The sequence below is a fragment of the Hyperolius riggenbachi genome, chromosome 4 (assembly GCF_040937935.1).
Source record: "Hyperolius riggenbachi isolate aHypRig1 chromosome 4, aHypRig1.pri, whole genome shotgun sequence".
In the NCBI taxonomy this organism is placed as follows: Eukaryota; Metazoa; Chordata; class Amphibia; order Anura; family Hyperoliidae; genus Hyperolius; species Hyperolius riggenbachi.
Genome location: NC_090649.1, coordinates 458,974,971 through 458,997,796, shown reverse-complemented (window position 1 = coordinate 458,997,796; position 22,826 = coordinate 458,974,971). Strand labels below are relative to the sequence as shown.

Sequence of the window (22,826 nt, the reverse complement as noted above, 5' to 3'; positions counted from 1 at the left end):
AATTTCCAAAGTGGTCACATGTCCCTGACAGAGGAGCCAAGACCAGGAAGACCATCGCTGATGGACAATGCGGCCTTAGTGAAGAAAGTGGAGTGTTTAATCCTGGAAGACAGACAAACAACCACCCAAATCATCATGAATGAAACTGGCCTCAGTTATGGCCGTGTGTGGAAAATCATTCATGACAAACTGCACATCTGAGGTGTCTACTGGGTTCCACGTTTGCTAACCCCTTTCCAGAAACAAACACGGCATCATCTTTCAAGACAGATGATGATGCAGTTGGAACATGATGAAGAGGATTTTTTGGTCAGGCATGATTACCCTTCCAATGCAGGAACTTTATCAGGCTGCTGGCCTCAATCTTTTCCATCTCACACTTTAGACACTTTAGTAAAAGAAATGAAGGATACAATGAGATGATTTTCTCAACATCATGCTTTTAGAAATAAAAAAATATCATCAGTACACCATAATAACTTCCGGGTGATAATTAACGCTTTACCATACTCCCTTGTACAGTGGATCAAACATTCAATGTGATAAGTACCAAACTGAACAAAAGTTAGTACTAAATTAGGACTGACGGACAAATAAAACCTTCAGGAGGTGGATATCAAATTAATTATCAACTGAGTGATGATCAGGAAGGACGGACATATTTTATTAGTGTGGAGAACTGATAGTTGTGTAGCATTGTACTATAATTGTAGCAGCGGTGGCGGCTCATTCAGCGATCAAAGAGAATTTTGATCAAAACTAAACCTAGATTAAAGTAGGGAATACAGTATATTGAAAATAGATCGAATTGCAGCATTGCATTGTTGGACGCAGTGCAGCACTATGGGCTTTCGATCTGCCCCGCCCTCATTCAGCCGAGATCTTTTGTCCTGTCCGATTGATAATTTCGACACCACCTGCCCTGCCACCACTAAAGTGTAACTGTCTCCCCCAGTGCCCATGTGCTGTAAAATTTCACCTGTCCTGCTGCCATGACTCCCGGTCTCCTGCAGCCTCCCCATGTGGCACAGGAGCGTGTGTGACATCGCGCACTCACCAAGCGGTGGCGCCGTGTGGCGGTGGTGCTCGGGTGAGACAGTGCAGGAGTAGGTGCAGTTGGACAGGTGAGATATACACTGCATGGGGGGTGTTACATCATTTGTTGGGGCGGCCAGGCGGTGCGAGGCTGATTCCTGATAGATTGCATGCTGAAATCTATTGGGTATCGGTCTGTGGTGTATGGGCAACCAGCAGATCTCTATCCTTTCATCTGTCTCTAGTCAGCCTGCCCATACATCACTACTTGTATAGGCACCTTAAAACTTAGGCTTGAGTTTTGCGCTATAAACTGCAGAAAACAAGTTCACTTCAAAGGGACATTGTAGTCAGAGGGATGTGACGGCTGCCTTTTTCTTTGCAAGGGTGCCATTTTCCTGGCTGTTCTGTTGGTCCGGTGTATCTTATTACTTTCAGACAGTTACCCAGAACAAGAGTGAACAGCAGGTGCTCCGATTAAAGTCTGCCCATATAAGTCACACACTTTGTTTCAGGTGTTTGATTCAGACACTACTGCAGCCAGAGAGATCAGCAAGGTAGCCAGGCAACTTGTATTCTTTAAAAGAAAATAAATATTAAATATGACAGCTTCTATATCCCTCTCACTACAGTGTCCTATTAACCATTTAAGGACCACAGGCTTTATTCCCACCCTTTTTTAAATAAATTTGTGTATTTTACTATTATTTTCTTATCCCTGATTCCCCCCGCCAGCCAATCACAGCGCTCAGCTCTCATAGGTATCAGCCTATGAAAGCCGATCGCTCTCTGAGCCTCTCCAGGGGACAGCTGAGTGACACGGCTGTCCCCAGTACAGCGCTGCCGCAGATCACATCACTGTACAATGTAAATAGACGCCCCCCGCTGGTGGACTGATGACGCAGCAGAACGCATTGGAGCGCGCAATCTCCTGCAAAACCCCGCCGTAGGACTTGACGCCTTTTGGTGTTAGGCGGCCCTGGGGCTGCCACCTTCCTGACGCCCATCGGGAAGGAGTTAAAGAGAACCTGTACAGAAAATAACGTAATGAATAAAATTGTTTATTTTTTTTACTATATTCGTTTATAAATTATTTAGTCAGTGTTTGCCAATTGTAAACTCTTTCTTCATCCTGATTTACATTCTGAAATGTATCACAGGTGGGGACATCTTTAAGCAGTTATAGGAAAGACTATGACTCGACCGGCAGAATTACTGTCCCGCTTAGCGGAAGATCCAAGCAGCATGGGAAGATGGCGAGGGGCTGACCAGCCTGATGGAGGCTGGAGGAAGCTTCAGTTATATATATATATATCTTTTTATTTGATTCATCTCAGGTATACTTTAACCACTTCAGCCTTCAGTTGTTTTTTACCTTATGCATCCGAGCAATTTTCACCTGTCATTCATTCGCCAATAACTTTATCACTGCTTATCAGGGCTGGCGCTACCATAGAGGCAAAGGAGGCAGCTGCCCCAGGGCCCCAGAGCTTGTAGGGGCCCCCAGTGGCTACAAGAGGAAATTTTTTTTTTTTCAAATCGACCTTATAGTTCCTGAGAAAATCGATTTTAAAGTTTCAAAGGAAAAAAAATACGCATTTAAAAACCAGCCGACTTTAATGGTTAATAGCAAATCCATCTTACATTCTAGAAACCCTAAATTTGCAGGATATGTTAAGGAGATCATTGGGAATAAGAGGAAAAACAATTTTTCAAAAAGGCCTTATAGTTTTTGCGAAAATCGATTTTAAAATTTCGAAGGAAAAAAGTATTTTACTTTTAAATGCGGTAAATGTCACTTTTAGTACCTAACGGTAGTGTAATTTTACATGTATCAAAAGAAAGAGCTTTCCTGACAGGGTTTCCAGGGGGTCTATACGCAGCCACAGCGCTTTGGCCAGGGATCGCTATACAGCTGCAATATGGCTGTATGAAGATCCCTAGCATTATTTTCCTATTTTCCCTTTTTTTTATGTTTAGAGTGTGGGAATTTTTTTTTTTTTAAATTATGTGGGGTCCCCCCTCCTGAAACTTTTTAACCCCTTGTGCCCCATGCAGGCTGGGGTAGCCAGAATGTGGAGCTCCGACCGATTGGGGCTTCAAACCCTGACTATACCAGCTGCAAAAAAGGTCCCTTAATGCCAATTTTTGCTCCGGGGTATCTGTTGGAGGGGGGCCCCCAGGTTTATGGGAGGGCCCCATTGTTGCTTAAACAGGCCCTGCTGCTTATCAAAATAAATTGATCTATAGCTTGTTTTTTCACCACCAATTAGGCTTTCTTTGGGTGGTACATTTTGCTAAGAATTATTTTTTTCTAAATGCTTTTTAAACAGGAATATTAAAAAAAATGAAATTCATTATTTCTTAGTTTTCGGCCATTATAGCTTTAAAATAATACATACTACCATAATTAAAACCTACGTATTTTATTTGTCCCAGTTATTACACCATTTAAATTATGTTCCTATCACAATGTATGGCGCCAATATTTTATTTGGAAATAAGGTGCATTTTTTCAGTTTTGCATCCATCACTATTTACAAGCTTATAATATTAATAATATACCCTCTTGACATTAAAAAAAAGTTCAGACCCTTAAGTAACTATTTGTTTTGCTTTTTTTTTCATTGTAGTTTTTTTATTTTTTTTTTTTAGTTCAAAATTTTATTTGGGTATTTTTTTAGTGTGGAAGGTAAACTGTAATTTTTTGTGTTTATTAAAAAAAAAATGTATGTAGATGTAGTTTTACTATTTGGCCACAAGATGGTCAGTCATTTATTTTTTCCATCCTGTAAGCAGGGGCTCTAACTTACAGGAAGTGTAGGGAGGATGTGAATTTTTATTTATTTATTTGCTCAGAAAGATTGCGCCTTCTCATAGCCGTCGGTCTTCCTAATGCGGACAGGGATCAATGAATGGGAAAGGACTGAGATCAATGAATGGAAACAACGCTCCCATTCATTGATTCCTGGGCTAATGGACGGCTGCACGGGAGCGCGCAGGTGTACGCCATTCGGCCGCAGGACCGCGCAGCAGCCTTTTGGACGTAGCTGCTGCGTCCAAAAGGCTGCTGCGCGGTCCTGCGGCCGAATGGCGTACACCTGCGCGCTCCCGTGCAGCCGTCCATTAGCCCAGGAATCAATGAATGGGAGCGTTGTTTCCATTCATTGATCTCAATCCTTTCCCATTCACGCACTCGCTAACGGGGGACACAGGGGCAGATCTCAAGGGAAAGAGGGAGGGAGGTAGTAATGCTATGGCCGCATCCCACTTAGGCGCGGCTGGCGCCTCAATCATTTTTTTTAACTTGCTGCCCCCTGCCGCCCGGGACTTGGAGGGCTCATACCATGATAGCGGGAGAGCCCCCCCAAATCGTGACTATCCCGACGAGATCGGGACGGTTGGGCCCTCTGAATAATGCCTGGTCTCCCAGAATGCTCTGGGAGGTGAAATCCACGTGGATAAACAGCCTAAGCTAAACATCACTGGGAGGGCGGTGCTACATACCAATACACAGAAATATAGATATAGGAAATGTTTCTGATGGAGAAACCACAAAAACTACCATAATAATTCACTGTATTCTACTACTGTATATGTCACTACAGTTAAAATGTTTTTGAAAATCTTGACCGTGTATGTATTTCTCCTGCAGGAATTTGTTCTTATTTTTCTTGAAAGCCAAGGTTCACATTATTTCAGAGGAAGCAGCCATCCTGTGCAGTCTTGTTCCAGCATAATACCGTTCTCACAAGTTTTCTGCCAAATCCAGTACTGGATAAAAGTTTGAACATCTCCAAAATGAGCTTCTGTTGAATGACACGTCTGGCAGCACCTCTGAAGTCTGTGCCTGCGATTCCAGGTAAATACCTGTTTATTTGTGTGCTTTTCCCAGAAGGCGTGTCAAATCTGCAGTCAATGTAAATAATTTCCTTTAAAGTGTACCCGAGGACGACATGTGACATGATGAGATAAACATGTTTATGTACAGTACTAAACATATTAGTAACCAGCCTGTTTTCAGGGACAAACCTAGGATTTTCAAGGGGGGGATTCCTGAAAGGTCTCTTTCGGCAAGCCGCACACTACCGCGCATGCCACTCTGGGTGGGTAGGAGTGGGTGGGTAGGAGGGTGCCATTGTGGAGGAAGAGGAGGAAGGAGGGTGCCAACATGGGTGGGTGGTAGGGTGCCACTTTGGGTGGGAGAAGGGTGCCACTCTGGGGGGAGAGGAGGAAGGAGGGTGCCACTCTGTGGGGAGAGGAAGGTGCCAACATGGGTGTGTGGTAGGGTGCCACTTTGGGTGGGAGAAGGGTACCACTCTGGGGGGAGAGGAGGAAGGCGGGTGCTACTCTGTGGGGGTGGACTGAAGGGTGTCGGTGAGAAAGAGAGAAGATCGAGGCACCAGCCGCCAAAGTGTAATGCAGGGAGGGAGGCCGACATCACTCCTCCCTCCCTCTCCATCAAGTGCCCCCTCCCGAGTCCCCTTGCAGAGAATACGCAGCGGGCGTTTAGTTTACCTGTCTGTGCGCTCCAGCCGGCTGCTTCTTTCTATTTCCTGTTTCGCGTCATGGAAAACAGGAAATAAAATGAAGCCAGCCACCGGAGCGCACAAACCAGTAAACTAAACGCCCGCTGCGCGTTCTCTGCAAGGGGACTCGGGAGGGGGCACTTGATGGAGAGTGAGGGAGGAGCGATGTCAGCCTCCCTCCCCGGATTACACCTCAGCGGCTGGTGCCTCGATAGTTTTTTCCTCCACTGCCGGCCGAGACACAAAGACTTACTTTGCTGCCTGAAAGAGTTAATATTTAAAGTATGGAAGTGGCAGCTTCTGTCTTGTCGGTACCTTGTCAGCAATATAGTAATCATCACTGATAAGCAAATTACAGTCATAAACGTTTTCCTGGCAGAATACATTTTTCTACATATTTCTGAGAGCAGAGGGAGAGATAAAAGAGTCAATATAGTGCATGCTTTTTTTTTCCATTTAGGGACACTTAATAGACTGCAACTGAGCAGAGTCAACAAAACATTCAATCTACTTTGTAAATGTTTAACGTGAACCAGAGAAGAAAATAAACTAATGAGATAAACAAATGGATCTGTCCTTCTACTCCTAAAAATGACTCTTTTAGATATGTCAAGATTTTATTTTATGTATAAACATTTACAAAGCAGATCTAATGTTTCATAGTCTCTGTTCAATTGCAGTGTCAGGAGTCCCAGAGTGAAAATACATGAACTATTGATCTTTTTATCTTTACCTCTCACAGTAAAACGCCCAGGTATCTGCTTAGAAAAGTGTTTTATAGCTGTAATTTGTTTTAAAGGGAACTTAAAGTGGATCCGAGGTGAACTTTTACTCATTGCATGATTGTGTTCCTTTCCTATTGTTTATAAGGCATTCCTCAAGTCAAATACTTTTATGTTTTTGTTTTAATACTCTAATTCCCTATAAACTAAATAAACCACGCCCACAGGTTTTCAGAGAGCCTTGGCAGTAGCAAGGGCTCATGGGAGCTCAGTCTGGGCAGGAGGAGGAGGAGGTGTTACTAGCCATTGATTTCAGGGGGAGGAGGGAGGAGGGGGGATTCGTTTTTTTTCACAGGCTTAGTGCTCAAGATACAGATAAGCCTGCCTCTGTGTAATGTTTACAAACAACATGGCTGCTGTCATTGTATCACAGGAAGAAATAATAATTTTCTATTAAAGCTGTTTGCAGCTAGATTTGCTGTCTAAACTTTAGATAAGATATATAGACAAGTTACTTGTTATAGTTTAGTTTTTCATCTCGGATGTGTCTTTTTCCTTTTTTAAAATACCAGTTGCTTGATTCTCCTGCTTAGGCTGTGTTTTTAATACTTTTAGCCACAGCCCCTCAACAAGCATGCAGATCAGGTGCTCTGACTGAAGTCAGACTGGATTAACTGCATGCTGGTTTCAGGTGTGTGATTCATACACTACTGCAGCCAAAGATCAGCAGGCTTGCCAGGCAACTGGTATTGTTTCATAAGGAAACATCCATATCTCTCTCAGTTAAAGAGGAACTTCAGCCTAAACAAACATACTGTCATTAAGTTACATTAGGTATGTTAATTAAAATAGATAGGTAATATAATCTCTTACCCACCCTGTTTTAAAAGAACAGGCAAATGTTTGATTTCATGAGGGCAGCCATCTTTTTGGTTGAAAGTAGGTGACAGGGGGAGCATGAGACACAGTTCCAACTGTCCTGTGTGTTGATCACCCCTCCCAGTTGCTAGGCAACGTGAATAACAACATAGGAAATCCCATCATGCTTTGCACAGCATCAGGGAAAAAAATCCCGGGCAGTTTTCTTTGATGGGTGGAGCTTAGCTAAAAATGCAGATAAAAATGATGCTTTGGTAAGAAAAACAAAGTTCTGATGCTGTGAAACTGTTAAAGAAACACCAAGCCTTTTCAGTTCTGCTGAGTAGATTTTTAGTCTGGAGGTTTACTTTAAGGTTCCCTTTAGGTGAGTCGACTGAGTCCTGACTGGAGAAAAAAAACTATCAGTTCCATAGCTAATCATAAACTCTTTCAGGCAGGGAGAAAAGAAAAGGCGCACATAAGTGTCTGTATTCTTGTCACTGTACATGCACATGTCTATGTCATCATGTCACATGTCATCTCTGGTACACTTTAAATGTAAAATAAAATCCTGGGATGTCTAAAAAATAGTTTCTGGAAAGTGTCTGCAACACCTCAACCAAATAACTGTGTGTGCTAGACAGGGCTGTGGAGTCGGAGTTGGAGTCGGGGTCGAGGAGTCAGGGCAATTTTGGGCACCCGGAGTCGGAGTTGGAGTCGGAGTCGTGGTTTTAGAAACTGAGGAGTCGGAGTCAAGAGTCGGAGTCGCATGATTTTTGTACAAAATCCACAGTCCTGTTAAAGGATACCACAACTGACATGTGGCATAATGAGATAGACATGGGTATGTATAGTGCCTAGCACACAACTAACTATGCTGTGTTCCTTTTTTTCTTTCTCTGCCTGAAAGAGGTAAATATCAGGTATGTAAGTGGCTGACTCAGTCCTGACTCAGACAGGAAGTGACTACAGTGTGACCTTCACTGATAAGAAATTCCAACTATAAAACACTTTCCTAGAAGAAAATGGCTTCTGAGAGCAAGAAAGAGATAAAAAAGGGGGAAATTCTTATCAGTGAGGGTCACACTGTAGTCACTTCCTGTCTGAGTCAGGACTGAGTCAGCCACTTACATACCTGATATTTACCTCTTTCAGGCAGAAAAAGAAAAAAAGGAACACAGCATAGTTATTTGTGTGCTAGGCACTGTACATACCCATGTCTATCTCATTATGCCACATGTCAGTTGTGGTATCCTTTAAGTATTAGACTAAGGAGTCGGAGTCTGAGAAATTTTGGGTACCCGGAGTTGGAGTTGGAAGATTTTTGTACCGACTCCACAGCCCTGGTGCTAGGGCTCAAAACAAGAGCAATCATATGGTAGAAGAAGAAAGCCCTTAAAAAATAGCACCTCCCACAGCAAAATTTGAAAAAGTCTTTATTCAACATTAGGTATAATAATAATCACAATATTGATGATTCAATAAAAAATAAAACCATTTAAAAAACAAGCAAATATTCCAACATGATGCCTGCTGCATATGAAACAATAACTCGAAATGCAATATATTGTATAATGACACAATGCTGCTGTCAGATATAATACCCCACAGTAGGCTCAATATTGAGCCCAACAGTGGGAGAACCCGGGTTCAGTATACACTAGTATTTCAAAAAGGGTGTGTGCATCAAACAAACAAACATCAAACACACTTTTATATACCTGGCTATGCAGATAAGGCCTAATTATCTTATTCATGAGACACTGCTCAAGCAAATCTGCATTCGCATGCCAGGATATGCAGAGTTTTGCCAACTAACCGCAAAATTTTTGCCCTGCGGGGATTAGTTCGCGCAACATTTAGCACTTATCCAGGATCGCCACGTGGAGGCCCCCCCAGGATCCCAGGAAAAGGGGGGTCAACAGGGCACTCCAAGCACACTCCCTGCTCAGAGACTCTGTAGCCGCCCCCCTGGGGGGGAGGTTAAGAAGTGCGGGGCGCCCCCCCAAGCGCTGCCACCACCAGGGAGTGCCGGCCGCACCCACCTCCCAAAGGATAGGACCTACCTTATTTCGTATTGCGTCCAAGTGCATCATTATGTCAGGCCAAATGTGCGCGACTTGGGAGCACTACGACAGGGGGGGAGTGAAGCATAGGTCACCCCAAGCCTAGTAAAGCTCAAGGGTGACTCTACAGCTCCACACCCCAATGGGGAAGCAGGCTGCAGACAGCCCATGTAAAGAGGGTCATCCACCACCTGCCTCCAGAAAAAAGGAACTGAAAACGTATTTCAAAAAGGGTGTGTGCATCAAACACCAAGTGAACCCTTATATGCCTGGCTTTGCAGATAAGGCCTAATTAGCTTATTCATGTCACTTCTGTAAGATTTCTACTACCTACTGTAAGTGACAGCAACAAAGGAGAAAAGTAATTTATAGCTCATTTTACTCTGGGAAAAATGTACTTCTTATTTGTATATGTTTGCACATATTTTAAATTTTACAATTTTTCACCATAGTGCCCCTTTAGGCACAAATAAAGGGAACCAGTGACGAAGGCTAGTTGAAAAATGAAAAAAAGATGTTATACATACCTGGGGTTTCCTCCAGCCCCATAAGCCTGGATCGCTCCCACACCGCCACTTTAAAGCGGATCCGAGATGAAAAACTAGCTATAACAAGTAACTTGTCTATATATCTAAAGTTTAGATAGTTTACACAGCAAATCTAGCTGCATACAGCTTCAATAGAATATGATTGATTATCCCTGTGATACAATGACAGCAGCCATGTTGTTTGTAAACATTACACAGAGGCAGGCTTATCTGCATCTTGAGCACTCAGCCTGTGCAAAAAACCTAATCCCCCCTCCTCATCCCTCCTCCCCTCTGCCTCTGAAATCTTTGTCTAGTAATACCTCCCCCTCCTCCTGCCCAGACTGAGCTCCCATGAGCCCTTGCTACTGTCTGAAAGTGCCTTGGCTCTCTGAAAACCTGTGGGCGTGGCTTGTTTAGTTTAAAGGGAATTAGAGTATTAAAACAACAACAAAAAAGTATTTGGCTTGAAGAATGCCCTATAAACAATAGGAAAGGAACACAATTATGGAATGAGTAAAAGTTCATCTCGGATCCACTTTAAGCCACCAGCAAGCAAGAAAATACTCAGAATTTTGACAGTACTTTTTACTTTACTTTTTGGTACCTTTTCAATTGCAGAGTGCTGAAAAGTTATTTTAAACAGAAGATAAAGATTGCCTAGGAAAAACTTAGAAAAAGTGAATTGGATCAGGCCCAAAGTCCTTGGATAAGGGCCTATGAGTTGTGCCTAGGCATTCTGTGGTTCAATCATTTCTTTATGACATTACAGCGATGTTCTCCTAACCAGCTCTAACATGCTGAGTTGTTCTGCCAAAATATTGATGCCCACAAGGGTGAACTAATCACATAACTCACACAGGTGGTTTCAGGAGTAATTATATTTTTTTATATAATCTTCATGAGCTGAAAGGGTCTATTAATTTGATTTTTTTATGTAATCCCAGACTACGCAACTTGTGGTGTTAAAACGTAAAGAGAAACTTTAACAAAAAGGGAAAAAATAAATAAATAAATACATTGCAAAGCGAGAACGTAAAAAGTAGAAGAGAGATCAAGAAATGTTTGATATGCGCCATGTAATTTGTTCATATTGTTTGATCCACAATCAGCCTGCTGGTCATCTTTACTACTGGCAGACATGGAAAAAATACAGACAGCAGCAACTGCCATTATCTATAACCACACCCACTAACATTGCAATAGGCTAAAAGGTTTTTTTTTTTTAATAGATATACATATGCACAGAGGAAGAGGTTGCTTGGCACTTTTTCCCACAATGCAACACATCATACCGAGGGAGGGGTTTCACCACGATATCAGCTATACAGACGTCCCTGATGATCTATTCGAGAACAGGTAAACATTTCACATGGTAAAAGGGGTATCAGCTACTGACTAAAATTAAGTACAATCCTTGGTTCCAGTTCCTATTTAACCTTCCTGGCGGTAAGCCCGAGTATAAGCAATCCGATCGCCGCCGCTCCCCGCCGATCCGCCGCTATCCGTTGCGCAGCTGCCCCCTGGCGGATTTCAATAAACCGCCAGGAGGGTTAACCTCACTGGCGTTATGATTATTTCCAGATTTAGGGTCCACAAGCTGTGACATTTTTTCCCAAGCTTTTAGACCCTAAAAACAAGAAAAAAAAACATACCACAGAGAGATCTGCAGCAGCTCTTGCTTATAACTCACTCAGGCACAGGATTACCACTCTGAGCTGCAGATTTCCATCCCGAACCTGACTCAGGATTACCGATAAGGAGGTTAAGATTCTTTTTCCATCTCCAATAGGTCTCATTGTGGCCAACTCAGAAGAGTTTGCTGTTCTAAATGTTGTTATGTAAGGTATGTTTGAGAAGTGAGTCTAATTTCAATAAATATAAAAATCATAAAGAAAGAATTGGCTCTTGGGTGCATGTCGGTATAAACATATAGATTTTACTGAAACATTAAAAATGTATATTAGTTATCGAAGCCATAAATCACAACAAATCTCACCATTTAAAATGCTAAAATTGTGCGAGTCCCATCCAACACCAGGTAAAGACAGTGTGGCTGCAGTCCACACTGAAAAATGGCTGCCGCCCAGATTCCACTCTGGGATCTCACTATATTCTCAGTGACCTTCTGTGCTTATGCTGGATTTACTTGGGATCAGTCCTATGGGTGCATTTAGCAGCTTTGAATTTTCATGCATTGAATAATTACCATTGCCTTTGTCAAGGGGCAAACAATCATTATTCATCTGGATGAATTTGCATTCAGTTGTGTTTTTTCAACATATGTGCAATCTGGTCGGCAGCCATTTTTCAGTGTGGATGGCAGCCACACTGTCTTTACCTGGTGTTGGATGGGACTCACACAATTTATGCATTTTGAAAGGTGAGATTTGTTGTTATTTATGATACCTCGATAATTAATATACATTTTTAGGGATTTGATTTGATTCACTAACTGGTGTAAACCTAGTTAGCACGCCTAAAGAGTTTGGGCGTGCTAACTAGGGTGCTAACCAGTTAGCACGTCCAGAGATCACGCAGTTTGCGGTGTGCCGAAAAGATCGAGCGGTGCGCCGTTAACGCCGCATCCTTCGCGTGAAAAGTGACACCCGGTGCCCTGGAAACGTCGCACCCAGTGCGACCATAACGGCGCATAGGGTGCGACGATAACAATATCAATGATCAGTGGGCGGGCACAACCTTTAGTTCACATATTAACCTTTTTGAGTAGAAAACAGCTCAAACATAACATCATAGAAAACATCTCAGACTAAAATCCTCGTTGAGTTCTATATGTTTGTTAAAGAGAGACTGAAGTGAACAAAAATTGCTATTTTTACCTTCTAGTTTGCTTCAGTACTCTCAGTAAATGTAAACCGACGCATCCCTGCCAAAAAAACTAGGGCTTTAGACCCCCCAAATCCCCAGGGGGTAATCTGGGCAGCGCTTCCAGAAAGAGGCAGAGCTTTCAGCTGCAGCTCTGCCTCTACTGATGTCAATCGCCACCTCTCCCCGCCCCACTCACTCTTCCTTCACAGAGAGGGGCGGGGAGAGGCAGAGGTCCACACGGCAATTGACATCAGTAGAGGCCTAGCTGCAGCTAAAAGCTCTGCCTCCCGGGCAGCAAGATCCATGACCAAAAAAGTCGTGGGATTTTGCCCCGGGATTACGGGGGGTCTAAACCCCTCGCTTTGCGGCGGGGATGTGGCAGTTTACATCTACTGAGACTACTGAAGTGAACTGCCAGGTAAAAATAGCAATTTTTGTTCGCTTCAGAGTCTCTTTAAGTTTGCACCAGGTGATCAAGCACTTGACAAAGGGTGTTACCCGAAACGTTGTGCTGGTCTATATATGTTGTATAACTGCTGAAAATATAATAAATTCCTGGAGGAATATCTCCACCTTAATGGCTGAGCCCAGACTGGATTTGTATACATTGCACTGATTTTATCCACAAAAGCATGTTTTATTTTAAAAATATAATGGTCAGAAACTGAGAAATAATTATTTTTTTTCCATGTTTTTTCCTTATTAGTCCCATTTAAATGCATTTAGAATAAAATAATTCTTAGCAAAATGTACCACCCAAAGGAAGCCTAATTGGTGTTGAAAACAAGAAACTATTGTTCATTTAGTTATGATAAGTAGTGATAAAGTTATTGGTGAATTAATGGAAGAATAGAAATAGAATAGAAAATCTTTATTGTCATTGTAACAACCGAACTTGTACAACGAAATTCTAAAGTGCAATTTTCCAGCAAAAGCAAAAACAGCATAACAACATTCCATTCCTACATACATTGCATTGCACACACCCCTTTTCAAGCAGCATTTAACATAGAAATGGCTGAAGGATAAAAACTGTTCTTTAATCTATTTGTCTTAGTTTTTATAAGTCTAAAACTTTTTCCAGTAGGCAGATGTTCAAATAGCACATGTCCTGGATGTGAGGCATCGCTTAAAATGTTCTTAATATTCCTGAAACAATAAGAAGTATATCATTCTTCAAATGGAAGAAGAGGACAGCCAACTATCCTTTGGGCAACCTTAATTACCCTATGAAGCTGCTTTTTTTGTGCTACTGTGCAGCTTGAAAACCACGCACAGAGACAGTAGACTAGGACACTCTCCACTGTACTGCAGTAAAAAGACACCAACAATTTCTCAGGAATATTATTCTTCCTAAGCATCCTTAAAAAATATAGCCTCTTCTGTGCCTTTTTGCACTACTTCAGCAATATGTGACCCCCAAGTCAGGTGCTCTTTAACCCCCTTGGCGGTACAATAAATCCGCCAGGGGGCAGCACAGCACTTTTTTAAAAAAAATTTTTATTTTTTTAAAGCATGTAGCTAGCCTAGCGCTAGCTACATTCTTCCCCCCTTCCTTCGCTATCCCTCCCACCCCTCCGATCGCCGCTGGCGCTTTTACCCTGCAGGAAATCCCGTTCTGAACGGGATTCCCTGTATGGGCTTCCCCGTCGCCATGGCGACGATCGCGATGACGTCACGGACGTCATCGACGTCCTGACGTCAGCGGGTGTCCCGATCCACCCCTCAGCGCTGCCTGGCACTAATTGGCCAGGCAGCGCAGGGGTCTCGTGGGGGGGGGGAGGTGGCGCGGCGGATAGCGGCGAATCGGCGGGTGGCGGCGATCGTTATGCACACGCAGCTAGCAAAGTGCTAGCTGCGTGTAGCAAAAAATTAATTATGTAAATCGGCCCAGCAGGGCCTGAGCGGCACCCTCCGGCGGCTTACCCCGTGTCCAGCACGGGGTTACCGCTAAGGAGGTTAATAGTAACTCCTAAAAACCGAAAGTCTGTGACCCTCTCTACAATATTTCAGTGACCAACTGTACCAGGTTTGAGGCATCTGCTATTGACAGTGTAAGAATGGCAGCAACATAAATATTCCCCTTGAAAATCAATAGGTGAATTTTGAGTAGCTGTTGTAGGCTCCACCCACATTTCTGAATATTAATCCCAGTCACCCAGTGACCAATTGTGTCAAGTTTCAGAACCCTGCTATTAACAGTGTAAGAATGGCTGCAGTTTATGTTTTCCCAGGGAAATTTGTATTTGGCTCCACCCACTTTTTTTTTACCTTGACACACAGTCACTCAATGACCAAGTTTGTGAGCTTTCGGGTTCTTGGCATCAAAAATGTGTGAATGGAAGCAGTTTATTAACCAAGGAAATCTGATCGGCTGTTTGTGGCTCCGTCCCTTTAGTGAATTTGAACCTCAGTCACCCAATGACCGACTGTAGCAAGTTTGAAGCCTCTGCCATTAACAGTGTAAGAATGGCAGCAGTTTAAATATTCGCCTTGAAAATCAATAAGTGAATTTTGATTGGCTATTGTAGGCTCCACCCACTGAATATTAATTCTAGTCATCCAGTGACCAAGTGTGGCAAGTTAGAAAACCCTGCCATTTACAGTTTATCATTTAAAATGATTGGCTATAATTTGATTGGCTGTTTTATGCTCTGCCCTTTTTGTTTCTGAATTTGTAACCTCTGTCACCAAGTAATCAATTGTGCCAAGTGTGGGGACGCTGGCTTGATTACTGTGAGAATGGCAGCCTTTTACATTTTTTCCATTGACATGAATATGTGAAATCTGATTGGCTGTTTGTAGCTCCGCCCAAATGTGCAGGGGGGACGCGAGACCCCCAGAGCATATCATCCAAGGTAGTAAGGATCTGTATACCAAGTTTTGTTCAAATCGGTCAAGGAAAACAGGGTGGCTGCAAATTTATTCATGGCAAAAATCGAAGAGGAATACCTCAATGCATGTCGCATTACATGTATGCTACAGTATTTCCATTTCATTGATATTTTAATCATCTGGTCCGCAAATGAGGATGATCTTCTCCAGTTCCACAGTAACTTCAATGCCTTCCATCCTACAATCAAATTGAAACTTACCTACTCTCACACGGAGATTAACTTTCTGGATACCACCGTATACATCAGGGGAAACGACCTGCAAACCTCTGTGTATTGCAAACCAACAGACCGTCCCACATACCTAAGGTATGAAAGTTTCCATCCCAAGCAAATTAAGAACTCTTTAATTTACAGCCAAGCTATAAGGTACAACTGGATTTGTTCAGACAGGATGGACAGAGACAAGCACCTCGATCGCCTTAAGAACACTTACATTAAACAAGGTTACAGTCCTCCTTTGACTGAGGCCCAAATCAGGAAAGCCGACATCATCGCCAGGACTGAACTCCTGAAATATAAGCAAAACCCCACATCTGGAAATCTTAAGGAGGATTGCTAAGGAACTTCATCCCATTTTACGCAAGGATCGCAGACTGAGAAAGATAGTCCCTAAACCTCCCCTCCTGTCATATCGGCAACCACCCAATCTAAAGCAGATGATTGTCAGGAGTGCTTTGAATAGGCCACAACAAAAAGGAACATCATCCTGCCGACAAAAAAGGTGTGGGACCTGCAGACACAACTAACAGTGAAAGGTTAACGATACCAGGTTCACAACAGGAGTACAGAGTACAAGGCACATTTTCCTGTAAGTCCACCAATCTGGTATATCCGTTCATGTGTGCTAAAAATGCCCCAATGTTATGTATGTGGGAGAAACTGGACAAACTCTGCGCAAACGTATAAACGGACACTGGCACAGTATTAACGATACCAAATCTGAATTCCCTGTTGCTACACACTTTCGTTCCAACTGACACAGCATGTATGATCTTCGTGTCACTGCCCTGAAGGATGGCTTCAAAACATCAAAAGATAGATTAATAACAGAAACAAGATTTATAGATTGGTTCAAAGCGGTGGCCAAAGGCTTCAATAAGGACAAAAACTTTTTATATTGGTATAAGGCTGATGATATTTAATGCCAAAACTCTTTCTCAGCCTATATAGCTAAACTTGTGAATTCAGAATTTACGATGCCTCTGTGACAGTCTGAGACCCAAGTCTGTGAGTGTTATCTCAGCTAACAACTTCCCACCCCATTTAGATGTTCTGTTTCACTTAAAGGAGTTATCAGGCAAATAAGAGTCCACTCCGGCCCACGTGGTGGTGATTGACAGCGCCGCTCGCGCAGGCGCAGTACAGGCCGACCTGGAGGTCGCCCCGACGTCATCGCCGGGGACCGGGACGGAACTGCGGCGAACAGCTGAAGGGAGAGCTGCGGCGAGGGACATGCTGGGAGCTTGGGGCTGGAGGAAGCCCAAAGTAAGTAGCACTTATTTTCTTTTATTTGCCTGATAACTCTTTTAAGGAATCTTAATGACATGTATTTATGCTTGAAAAAAATCTATGTATCCCCTTTTGATGTTGCTTGTATATAGCTGTCTGTTCCATCAGCTTGCAAGCAAACAGGATTGAAGCCTGATGAAGGCTCTAGAGCCGAAAGCTTTCTTACTCTTATTCTTTTAAGTTAGCCAATAAATTGTATCATCCTGATACAAAACGTCTTGCTTTTACTGATGGCTAACACGATACAATACCCTACTGCTACTACTATACATACATCCGATGTTATATTTATATATATAAATAATAACAATATCTAAAACGACTATATTCTCAAATCTTCGGATATTTCTGATTTGCAATGCTAGAAACACCCATTGGAGAATAAATATGTGTAACTGTATCTAATCAACCAAGATTCAGCCGATAACTTGTAAGCCACATGTAATATTGACATTTGCTTTATGAATAAACAATAGGTCCCTAATTTCTTAATACCTTTCTTAAATATAAGACAGATTTCTGTATGCAATCATATAATCCTCTAGTACATAATCAGTTGGAACTACCTATTTCTCAATACTCTGTAGCAAGCTTTAAAAACAGGTTAGGCCTTTTGTTAGAATAAGAGACATGAAGTCTTCTCCCATATAAAGTGTTGAACAAACATTCCACATACAATTAGTCTAGCTATGGGAAGAACATATATGAAATGGGTTTTTTTTCTCAACACTACACATATGAGACATTCCATGAATAGGGATATGTATATTTATAATAATAAGTAGATTCACATATGCCTGTCTCCATTCAAATACACATTCTTTAAAGGGAACCTAAACTGAGAAGAATATGGATTTTTCCTTTTAAAATAATACTAGTTGCCTGACTCTCCTGCTGATCCGGTGTCTCTAATACTTTTAGCTACAGCCCCTGAACAAGCATGCAGATCAGGTGCCCTGACTGAAGTCAGACTGGATTAGCTGCATGCTTGTTTCAGGTCTGTGATTCAACCACTACTGCAGCCAAAGAGATCAGCAGGACTGCCAGGCAACTGGTATTGTTTAAAAGGAAACAGCCATATCCCTCTCAGTTAAGGTTCCCTTTAACTTCAAACTATCTTTCTTCATCAGCCTTCAAACAAAACATTGACCTCAATTCACTAAGTTTATCTCCTGTCTTTAACCAAATAACCTTCCTGGACGTAACTTTTACGTCCAGGAGGCCATGTGCGCTAACGCGCGCTCCCGGCCCACGGTTCAGTAGCCAGGCAATCAGTGAATCGGGCTATGGTGCCCGATCACTGATTCCTCTCCCCAGCAGAAAAAGCGACAGCTTCTCTCGGAAGCTACGCTTTTTCTGGCTCTAGCGTCGACTCTAAGCGTACATATTACGCTTAGAGTGACATCACTAAACAAACTCATGGCTGCCATCTTGCGGCCAAAAAGTAAAACTACACCTAAATGTAAAAAAATATAAAAATAATCATATATTTACATTTAAAAATTACAATTTATATCCCACCCTCCAAAAAATACCCACATAAAATGTTTAATAAAAAAAACAAAAAACATTACAATAAAAAAAAAACATGTAAATATTTACCTAAGGGTCTAAACTTTTTAAATGTCAAAGTAAAGATGAAATATTTCTATTTTTTTTTTTCTTAAATTATAAGCTTGTAAATAGTGATGGATGCAAAACGGTAAAAATGCACTTTTATTTACAAATAAAATATTGTCGCCATACATTGTGATAGGGACATAATTTAAATTGTGTAATACCCGGGACAAATAGGCAAATACAATACGTGGGTTTTAATTATGGAGGCATGTATTATTTTAAAACTATAATGGCTGAAAACTGAGAAATAATGAATTTTTTCCTTTTTTTTTTTATTCTTCCTGTTAAAATGCATTTACAGTAAAGTGGCTCTTAGCAAAATGTACTCCCCAAAGAAAGCCTAATTGGTGGAGGAAAAAACAAGATATAGATCATTTCATTGTGATAAGTAGTGATAAAGTTATAGGCTTATGAATGGGAGGTGAACATTGCACGGATGCATAAAGTGAAAACGACTGAATGCGAAGTGGTTAATAACGTTTCTACAGTTATCACCATGGTGATAAGGCATGTAGTATTCAGGAAACATTATACCTCAGGCAAACTTAAAGTTAACTCTTCTGTCTTTAAGTTAAGGAGAGATCTCTAAAGTTAACATTTCAATCCTTAAAATAACTAAAGAATTCTAACATTAAAGACATACTGTTAATTGACTGCATGTGAAAATAACTACAGAGGAGGTAACTTAACTGCAGAGGAGGTAACTTAAGGAATGAAGAGATAAGATAACTCTCACTGTGAAAAACTGAAAACTAATCTCTACACCTTAATAAGGCAAGATCAATGTGTGGTGATGCGTTTTCTCTTGCCTTATTATCTCCAGCATGATCTTAGTGAATTGAGGCCATTGCTTTAAAACATTCAATCCTTAAACACGCAGACATAAGACACTGAATAAGTACTGACGCGCAGGCGTCGACTTATTTGGTCGGTCAAAGATCCCCTCAGTCTGGAGTTCGTTTGTACACACGCACTGACCACGCATTCGTTTTAAAGACAGCTGGTCCAGTGGATCCGCCGGCGGATCGTCTGGGACTGCACGTGTCGTCCACATACCCGACTGGACGTTCAAACGACTGGTTTGAACGACAGCTGGTCGAAAAAATCCGAAGTGTGTACAAGCCTTAAGAGTATCCAAGGCTGTTCAAACATCTCAGATTTGCTTAACATTTAAAGCGGATCCGAGATAAAAAACTAACTATAACAAATAACTTGTCTATATATCTTATGTACAGTTTAGATGGTTTAAACAGCAAATCTGTCTGCATACTGCTTTAACCACTTGCCGACCGCACACTCATACCGTGCGGCGGCAAAGTGGTAGCTGGAGGACCAGCGACGCAGATCTGCGTCGCCAGGTGCCTCCCTAATTAATCAGGAAAGGCCGCTTGCGCGAGCGGCCGTTTCCTGTTAGACCACGGAGCGGGTCTCCGTGAATAGCCTGCGAGCCGCTGATTGCGGCTCGCAGACTAAATGTAAACGTAGGAGACATATGTCTCCTTTGTTTACATTGTACGGCGCTGCTTCCGAGGCTAAATGTTTAAAAAAAACATTTAAAAAGTTATATACCTGTGTAACTTTGTAGGACACAGAGGACGCCGTCCGCGCCCTCCGTGCCGTTCCGCCGGGTCCCCGCCGCTCATAGCCCCCCCGGACGGCTCCCGACCCCACGGCCAGGGTCGAGCTCTCTGCCTGTATCAAGATTGCAACAGGATGCGTGGATTGGAGGGCTGGCCCTGGAGCTGCGCAGCCGCACTAGCGGCAATGCGGAGTGCGCAGCCGTGGCCAGGGCCGGCGGCCATCTTGATACAGGCAGAGAGCCCGACCCTGGCCGTGGGGTCGGGAGCCGTCCGGGGGGGCTATGAGGTTATATAACTTTTAGGTATAGGTGTATAACTTTTTTTATGTTTTTTTTTAAACATTTGGCTTCGGAAGTCCTTTAAGGGGGGGTAAAGGGTGGGTCATCAAGTGGGTAATAGAATATGATTATTTCTTCCTGTGATACAATGACAGCAGCCATGTTGTTTGTAAACATTACACAGAGGCAGGCTTATCTGCACCATCAGCACTCAGACTGAAAAAAAACCTAATCCTCCCTCCTCCCCTCTGCCTCTGAAATCTCTGGCTAGTAATATCTCCCCCTCTCCTGCCCAGACTGAGCTCCCATGAGCCCTTGCTACTGCCAAGGCTCTCTGAAAACTGTGGGTGGCGCTTATTTAGTTTATAGGGAATTAGAGTATTAAAACAAAAACAAAAAAGTATTTGGCTTGAGGAATGCCCTATAAACTAGGAAAGGAACACAATTATGCAATGAGTAAAAGTTCATTTCGGATCCACTTTAAGACTATTGCTACACTTCAAATAAACTACACTGTCTCTCTGTTTCACTGACTATCTGCTAGCTAAAACCAGAACAGGATAGACTTACTCATTATTAAGTTGTATCAAGTGATATAAAAACATCTATTATCCATAGCTATGATCATCATATATGCATTTCATCTAAATATAATCACATTACTAAAGACTATGATGAATCATAAAATCTGACGTTATAAAAGAAATTGATTATATGTTTTTATTAACCTATAACATCTATTTAATTAATTATTAATTGAGTAAAATGCGACATAATCCCCCTTTCTTATGAATTCTTCCCCCTTTATAGGGTGAAGAATTCAGAAGAATATTGAGGTTTCAAACTCTTCCTTCATCATATTCAAGTTTGTGTATATTTGGTCTACAAGATTTTAGCTATAGCTGATTTAAAATTTTATTTTTTTTTGTAAATTTTATCCAGCGTAACATCAGGATGGTGATTATAGTTAACCATCCTAGGGTGAAAGCGAATAAACCAAGTTCCATCTTTGCGTGAATACGTTGTAGGTTAAACTTTAAGGAATTAATCTCATGTTCCGACGTTTAAAGGAGGATAGAATTGGCAGTTGATACTCCGGTTGCAAACAAACATAGTTCCTCTTGCTGCAAAGATAACAATAGCAACTATAGCAGAGATAAATCGCTTCTGGCCTTTGGTTTGAAGAAAATGGTTCCCTGGTCACGGTTTTCTGGGTATGTTCCAAGATCTGAGTAATCCGCACTTGGAAGTATTTAATATGGAGTTGGTGCCAGGTTTGTATCTCTGGTGATCGGATCTCGGACACATTTAAGCTTAACTCCTGTCTTTAATAACTCTTCTGAGCTGTTTTACAGTTATCACCATGGTGATATAATTGTGTTAACTGTAAAACAGCTCAGAAGAGTTATTAAAGACAGGAGTTAAGCTTAGTGAATTGAGGCCATTGACTTGTCTTTCGATGACACAATGTGGATCCAAGCTCATATAGACCTTCTGGGAAAGAAGGTCTATATGAGCTTCTCTTATTGGTCATGATGAACTCGGCTGTTTCCTAGAGCATTATTCCGGGTGACGGACCTGGCACAGCAATCGGCTCGGCATGCAGCGTTTTCCTGAAGATTAAAACAGCGTACATGATGGCAAACTTTTTTGATGTCATCTTTGCGCCTGTAATTTTTGAAAATACCCCATTAAGTACAAATACTAGCTGCTGTGGAAAAACATTGTAGCATCATCATATATTTTCAGATTGGGCGGTTTCCTATAACAGAGCAGGTCTTTTCATAGGTGAGATGAAGGATAGTGAGAAAAAAGAGGAAGTATACATAGGCATGGCATAGCATATACAGTATATCTCTATACATAAATCATCTTTACTTTCATCCTTAAAGAGAACCCGAGGTGGGTTTGAAGAATATTATCTGCATACAGAGGCTGGATCTGCCTATACAGCCCAGCCTCTGTTGCTATCCCAAACCCCCCTAAGGTCCCCCTGCACTCTGCAATCCCTCATAAATCACAGCCACGCTGCTGACAAACAGCTTGTCAGAGCTGGCTGTGTTTATCTCTATAGTGTCAGTCTACTGCTCTCCCCGCCTCCTGCAGAACTCCAGTCCCTGCCTGGATCCCTTCCCTCCCTGTTGATTGGAGGGAAGGGACGGGGGCAGGGACCGGAGCTATGCAGGAGGCGGGGGAGCAGCTGAGACTGACACTACAGATGTAAACACAGCCTCACAGCACGGCTGTGATTTATGAGGGATTGCAGAGTGCAGAGGGACCTTAGTGGGGTTTGGGATAGCAACAGAGGCTGGGCTGCATAGGCAGATCCAGCATCTGTATGCAGATAACATTCTTTAAACACACCTCGGGTTCTCT

General features: G+C 42.3%; 1 protein-coding gene across 1 annotated transcript in view; it reads left to right on the top strand.

The window, feature by feature from the left end:
* Positions 1 to 22,826, top strand: part of XDH (xanthine dehydrogenase) — a 194,070-nt gene that overhangs the window by 15,019 nt on the left and 156,225 nt on the right. The window contains exons 3-4 of the mRNA XM_068232795.1: positions 4,691 to 4,897; positions 10,970 to 11,096. The gene's annotated coding sequence lies outside the window, so the exon portion shown is untranslated. The remainder of the gene's footprint in view (positions 1 to 4,690; positions 4,898 to 10,969; positions 11,097 to 22,826) is intronic.